The sequence below is a fragment of the Solanum tuberosum genome, unplaced genomic scaffold (assembly GCF_000226075.1).
Source record: "Solanum tuberosum cultivar DM 1-3 516 R44 unplaced genomic scaffold, SolTub_3.0 scf01210, whole genome shotgun sequence".
Taxonomy (NCBI): domain Eukaryota; kingdom Viridiplantae; phylum Streptophyta; class Magnoliopsida; order Solanales; family Solanaceae; genus Solanum; species Solanum tuberosum.
The window spans coordinates 9,980-16,598 of NW_006240108.1; the positions used below are offsets into that span (position 1 = coordinate 9,980).

The 6,619-nt window shown below is 36.9% G+C and overlaps 2 pseudogenes; both read right to left on the reverse strand.

Moving 5' to 3' along the window:
- Positions 1–3,892: 3,892 nt before the first annotated feature.
- LOC102596220 (probable protein phosphatase 2C 47) lies at positions 3,893–5,018 on the reverse strand (annotated as a pseudogene).
- A 35-nt stretch (positions 5,019–5,053) lies between these two features.
- LOC102596551 (probable protein phosphatase 2C 47) overlaps positions 5,054–6,619 on the reverse strand; it is a 2,419-nt pseudogene continuing 853 nt past the window's right edge.

Here is a 6,619-nt window from a genome sequence, read left to right on the forward strand (position 1 = left end):
ACCCTGGGTGAGACTGGCACTCGAGAACCATTGTTGGCCCCAAGCGAATAACCCTTGGCCTGGTTTACTTACTCAGCGGAAGACTTTAACATAAGAAAAAGGATTCAAATTCTAAATAACTCAATTGTCTCAAATTGAACTCATAATGTTTTTAAAATAAGCATTTAACTTAGCCAAAGTGGAAACCCAAATCTAAACATAAGCCAATAACAAGATAATGACGAATAAACTAACATCTGACTAACTATCTATTAAGCCTCTAAAACAAATGAGATGGATGTTGGGACAAACTCCACGACATCCTAATGAACAAATGAAAGAACTGAAAGCAATAAAAGGGATCATTCAGAAAACAAGGAGGCTCACCACAAGACTCTGAATGCTCAACTTGATCAACGATGCGCTGGATGCCGATCCTAGCTACATGTGTCTGCATCATAATAAGATGTAGGTCAAATGGCATCAGTACATTGAATGTACGAGTATGCGAGGGGAATTCTAAAACAAGACATAAGCTTAAAAGGAATTGAAGAACTTACCTGGCTTAAATCAATTCAACATATATGAACTCATTTCAATATAAAACAGTTTATAACAAGTGCAATATAAAGAAAAGTTATTTAAAACATGATGTCAACTCTGTGTGTATGCAAAGATACAACATAACTCTGAAATGTATGTAAAAATACAAATACCTATGTATATAAGAATACAATTACTTCTTTGGGAGTTTCTTTAACCGACAACCATCACTTAAGAGTAGTTGTGATGATACATCATTTTGCCTCACGCTGCTAGGATCGTCCTATACCTTGCCGAGGGTATAGAACATGAACTAATAAGTGGATCCACTAGTCTATGCTAAAAAGCAATAAAGGAATCATCTAAAAAGTATGACCCTTTATACCCATTGCGGCTACATGGTTTATGGGGGCTGTGAGTTGTCTGAACTCTCCCTCATATCGGTGCTCAATACTACTCCCAAAATATGATACTAGCTCTTATGTTTAAAAACATACTTCTTTCTGTGATTTGAGATATTTGCTCAAAAACTTAGCTCAAAGGCTATCTTGGAAATCAAAGTTTCCTCTATTGCTTCATTTAGAAAGCAATTACTCTTTTATGAAAACTAGCTCAAAGGCTCTTTGGAAATCAAGGTTTCCTTACTTGTTCAAATGTGAAAACATTTTAAACCCTTTGGCAACACATAGTCCCCATATAATTTTGAAGAAATGAACTTCATTCTTTTACTCTTTACTCAACTTGAACTTTAAGTCTTAAAACAAAGTTAAAAGCATTTGCAAAAGACTTCTTGAAAAGACTCTAAGAACTTCCTAAACTCGGCTCTTAACTTTCCTTGAATTTGAATTTATTGATTCAAGGTTATGATTCATGTTTCTGGATGATTTCTAGATGTTTAGAAGTCATTTAGAGCAGTTAGAATCAGTAGGAAGTGTTAGTACACTGTAGAAGGACTTAAACGAAGTAAATGATGAAAAACGGGTAGAGAACGACGATTTGGGTGCATCTCTGGCACGTTGCGCCAGCCCTAACTTACTGTGGCACCAAAATGGCACATTGCTGGCGCGCCACCCCAGCCTGCCTGGCGCTTTGGGGGCGCGTCGCGCCAGCCTTCCCCTCAGGCAATAATGAACTTTTGGTCTCATTTTCTGATCCTAAATCGATTAATTCCGATTCTTTTTCTCAAATTCACTTTAGAATCAGATACCCAGAACATATACCCAAAATCTAACTCAAACAACTCAAGGAAACAACACATTAATATCAAGAAACTCATTTATCTCAACTCATGTTCAAGAACGAAAGAAATTCAAGAACAACTATCAAGAACATTCAACTTCTAATCTTTTTAGAACGAATTCACGCTGAATCAAACATGCTTGGCACGTGGGTGAACAAACCCAACGTTATCAAAGTCTCACATACCTTGTAGGATCAAATCCTTGGTGAAATCCGGAATCAATTCCTTATGAAGACGACAAATCTTGATTTTCTCTTCTATTCTCCCTTGTGTTCTTCTCTCTAGAACCCAATGTTATGAAAGTCTCACATACCTTATAGGATCAAATCCTTGATGAAATCCAAAATCAATTCCTTACGAAGACGACGAATCTTGATTTTCTCTTATTTTCCCTTGCGTTCTTTTCTCTAGAACCCTAGCATAAATTTCCAATTCTGCAAACTAAACCAATTCAGTTTTGACCTTTAATTAATTCACTAAAACGAATTACTCCCTATGTTAAAAAAGAATTACCACCTTTCCTTTTTAGTCTGTTTCAAAAAGAATCGCGTCTTTCTTTTTTTGGTGACATTTTAATTTCAGCTTTCTACATGGCATGTTAAGGCCACAAGATTAAAGGGCAATTTTGTACATTTGACATTACTTTAATTTAGGACCACAAGATTTCAAAAGTTCTTCTTTATTTTCTTGAACTCTGTGTCAAGTCAAACTAGGTCACTCTTTTTTGTAACGGAGGGAGTAAAATAATAGGGTATGGAAAAGACCCAAAACACCCCTTTCAAAATCCGGATTGGACATTCCTTTTTTGAACAACCCATCTTCCAATGGGCATATCTCACTCATACGAACTCGGAATCGCGTAAACTCGGCGGCGTTGAAAAGATAATTCTGAGATCTTTCCTATGGTATCTGGAAGTTCACACTAACTCATCCTTATCTAGGAGTTATGGTCATTTTAAGTTGACTAAAACTCAACTTAACATACTTAGCAAATTTTCCAGATATTTATATTCTTTCCAAAATGGCTATTTCCAATTTACGAGGTGTTACAGTTATAGATTGAATATTAACATATTCATATATGCTAATGCTACACCAACTAATCTGAAATTATAATTTATAGTTTTTCCTTGTGGATATCATTACATTAAATATGATATTTTCCTAAACTTTGTTATTTTGTTACAAATATTTATCAGAGCAGAAGAAAGCATAAGGTCGCGCATTAGCAATCCTACAAGAAAAGGGATGCGCTAAGGGACAACGACTTAGGGGATCGACTTTCGTGCAGCTGCTACGCTCTGGCTTCTTGCCGCTTATTTCAAACTCAAGAAAGTCTTGGTCGATATGAGAGAAACTTAACTCTTTCCTCTTTTGGTTACATATTTTTTGTTGTAGAAGAATAAGGATTTTAAGTAAAATGCACTATAACAATAACAACAACAACAACGTACTCAGACCCCAGTAAAATCCCACAAGTGGGGTCAGAGGAGAGGGTAGAGTGTACACAAAACTTACTACTACCTCGTGGAAGCAGAGATATCAAATTTTCTATGAAGAAATACCTAATGTCATATCAACTTAAATGGTTAGTGAGATGGAACCATTTGGTGAGCATATGAATCTTATTATGAAGAGCAGCCACATTCAAACTCAAGAAAGTCTTGGTCAATATGAGAGAAACTTAACTCTTTCCTCTTTTGGTTACATATTTTTGTTGTAGAAGAATAAGAATTTAAGTAATTATGCACTACAACAATAACAACAACAACATACTCAAACCCCCAGTAAAAATCCCACAATTGGGGTCTGAAGAGGGTAGAGTGTACGCAGAACTTACTACTACCTCGTGGGAACAGAGATATCAAATTTGCTACGAAGAAATACCTATTGGCATATCAACTTAAATGGTTAGTGAGATGGAACCATTTGGTGAGCATATGAATCTTATTATGAAGAGCAGCCACATTCAATCAAGGATAGTTACAGTGACAATTGAATAAATCAAAATTAAGTTGTTGGAGGATCCTTACAAAAGCATTTTGTTTTTGTATCTACCATTGACATGTACAACAGAAAACTCAGAAAAATCCATGACAATGGTTAATTCATCTATACAACAAGTCTGCTTTATATGTCACTTAAGACACATTTTAGAAGATCCAAACCTTCAACTGATATGATTCTCTTCCTCTATGTTCTTGGAACTTCAATTCGCGGTGTGGATCATGAGAGAAGCAAACCACAAGTATTGTTAGATTTATCACAAATATTACGCTTTAGTGCCTCCCTAACAAGTTCCTTCGAGCATCTCTCGGGATCATTATGCAGCATGAGCTCCTTCCTCATGATAGTTACCGCGTACTAGCTACTCATGACATCCCATAAGCCATCACACCCCATTATCAAGAACTCATCCTCTTCGTACAGGTCCAACTCTTCCAACTCTGGTTCCGAGCTTAAGGGGCCCTTTGAACCTTAAGGACCCTTTATGTACCAGTCACCAAGAGCTCGTGCAATCGAGAGTTGGCCATTAAGGTAACCATCATATATGACTCCCCCCTAGTTTCTCAATTCTTAATTTTTTCAGAAGTAGTGTTTGGTTTGTGGTCTTTTGATAATTCAATCGCTCTTCCTCATTTTCCTAGTACAGCTTGAGAGTCCCCAGCATTAGCAATAAGCATGGTCCTGTGAATCACCACAACATAAACAAATGAATGAAAATAAGTTACCTACACAACAAATGAAAAAGGATAAGGAGGATAAATAAACATTTCATAGATGCATAACTGAGTTATGTAAGTTCCTATATGGCATAGTAAATAGATATTAGAATTAAATGCTAGATTTCAAGAATGAAAATTATGAGGCTAAAGCCAGTAAGAAAATCTCTCCAACCAAATGAATCAAAGACATTTTTAGGCAGTAATGAAATTCAATTGGTTAGACCAAGGGTTAAAGATAATTTCCACAGAGTGGTAGTTAAACCAACATTGTCGTATGCGTCAGAGTACTGGCTAGTTAGTACTCGGATACGCTCAAATTACACCTCCTTACAGAAGTATAAGCTGGTTAGTGAGATGGAACCATTTGGTGAGCATATGAATCTTATTATGAAGAGCAGCCACATTCAATCAAGGATAGTTACAGTGACAATTGAATAAATCAAAATTAAGTTGTTGGAGGATCCTTACAAAAGCATTTTGTTTTTGTATCCACCATTGACATGGACAGCAGAAAACTCAGAAAAATCCATGACAATGGTTAATTCATCTATACAACAAGTCTGCTTTATATGTCACTTAAGACACCTTTTAGAAGATCCAAACCTTCAACTGATATGCTTCTCTTCCTCTATGTTCTTGTAACTTCAATTCGCGGGGTGGATCATGAGAGAAGCAAACCACAAGTATTGTTAGATTATCACAAATATTACGCTTTAGTGCCTCCCTAACAAGTTCCTTCGAGCATCTCTCGGGATCATTATGCAGCATGAGCTCCTTCCTCATGATAGTTACCGCGTACTAGCTACTCATGACATCCCATAAGCCATCACACCCCATTATCAAGAACTCATCCTCTTCGGACAGGTCCAACTCTTCCAACTCTGGTTCTGAGCTTAAAGGGACCTTTGAACCTTAAGGACCCTTTATGTGCCAGTCACCAAGAGCTCGTGCAACCGAGAGTTGCCCATTAAGGTAACCATCATATATGACTCCCCCTAGTTTCTCAATTCTTAATTTTTCAGAAGTAGTGTTTGGTTTGTGGTCTTTTGATAATTCAATCGCTCTTCCTCATTTTCCTAATACAGCTCGAGAGTCCCCAGCATTAGCAATAAGCATAGTCCTGTGAATCACCACAACATAAACAAATGAATGAAAATAAGTTACCTACACAACAAATGAAAAAGGATAAGGAGGATAAATAAACAATTCATAGATGCATAACTGAGTTATGTAAGTTCCTATATGGCATTGTAAATAGATATTAGAATTAAATGCTAGATTTCAAGAATGAAAATTATGAGGCTAAAGCCAGTAAGAAAATCTCTCCAACCAAACGAATCAAAGACATTTTTAGGCAGTAATGAAATTCAATTGGTTAGACCAAGGCTTAAAGGTAATTTCCACAGAGTGGTAGTTAAACCAACATTGTCGTATGCGTCAGAGTACTGGCTAGTTAGTACTCCCATGTTCAGAAAATAAAGGTAGCGGAGATGAGGATGCTTGAATAGATGTGTGGGCATATTAGAAGAGATATGATAAGGAAAAAAGTTATACAGGGCAAAGATGGGAGTGCCTTCGTAACAGACAAGATAAGGGAAGCGAGGTTGAAATGAATGCGGAGAGGAGATGCGCGGATGCACCAATAAGGAGGAGTGAAATGTTGGTGGTAGCATGAGTTAGGAGAGTAGAGGTAGGCCGAAAAGAATTGGGGGAAGTGATTAGACAAGACTGACACAATTTCAACTTACTGCAAACATGACTCTAGATAGAAAGGCTTGGAGAATAAAAATTATGATGGAAGGTTAATAGGTTGCCGAGTATTGTTGCACTTCTTTTGGGAGAGGTAGGGGGCTAGTCTCCTCTTCTCCTTATTAGCAGTATTGTCACGACCCGAGTCTACACCCTAGACGTGGCCGGCACTCGAAGACCATTGCTGGTCCCCAAGCGAACCCTCATCCTGGCTGACTACAAGCGGAAGACTAACTAAAGCATGCAAAAGCTTAAAATTGAAATAAAATTAAATAAACTCAACTTTGTAAAATATTAACTCAAATGAACAACTTAGAATAAAAATAATATATTTAATTCGCCATAAAATAGGCAACTTAAGTCTTTAAAACATTTAATAAAA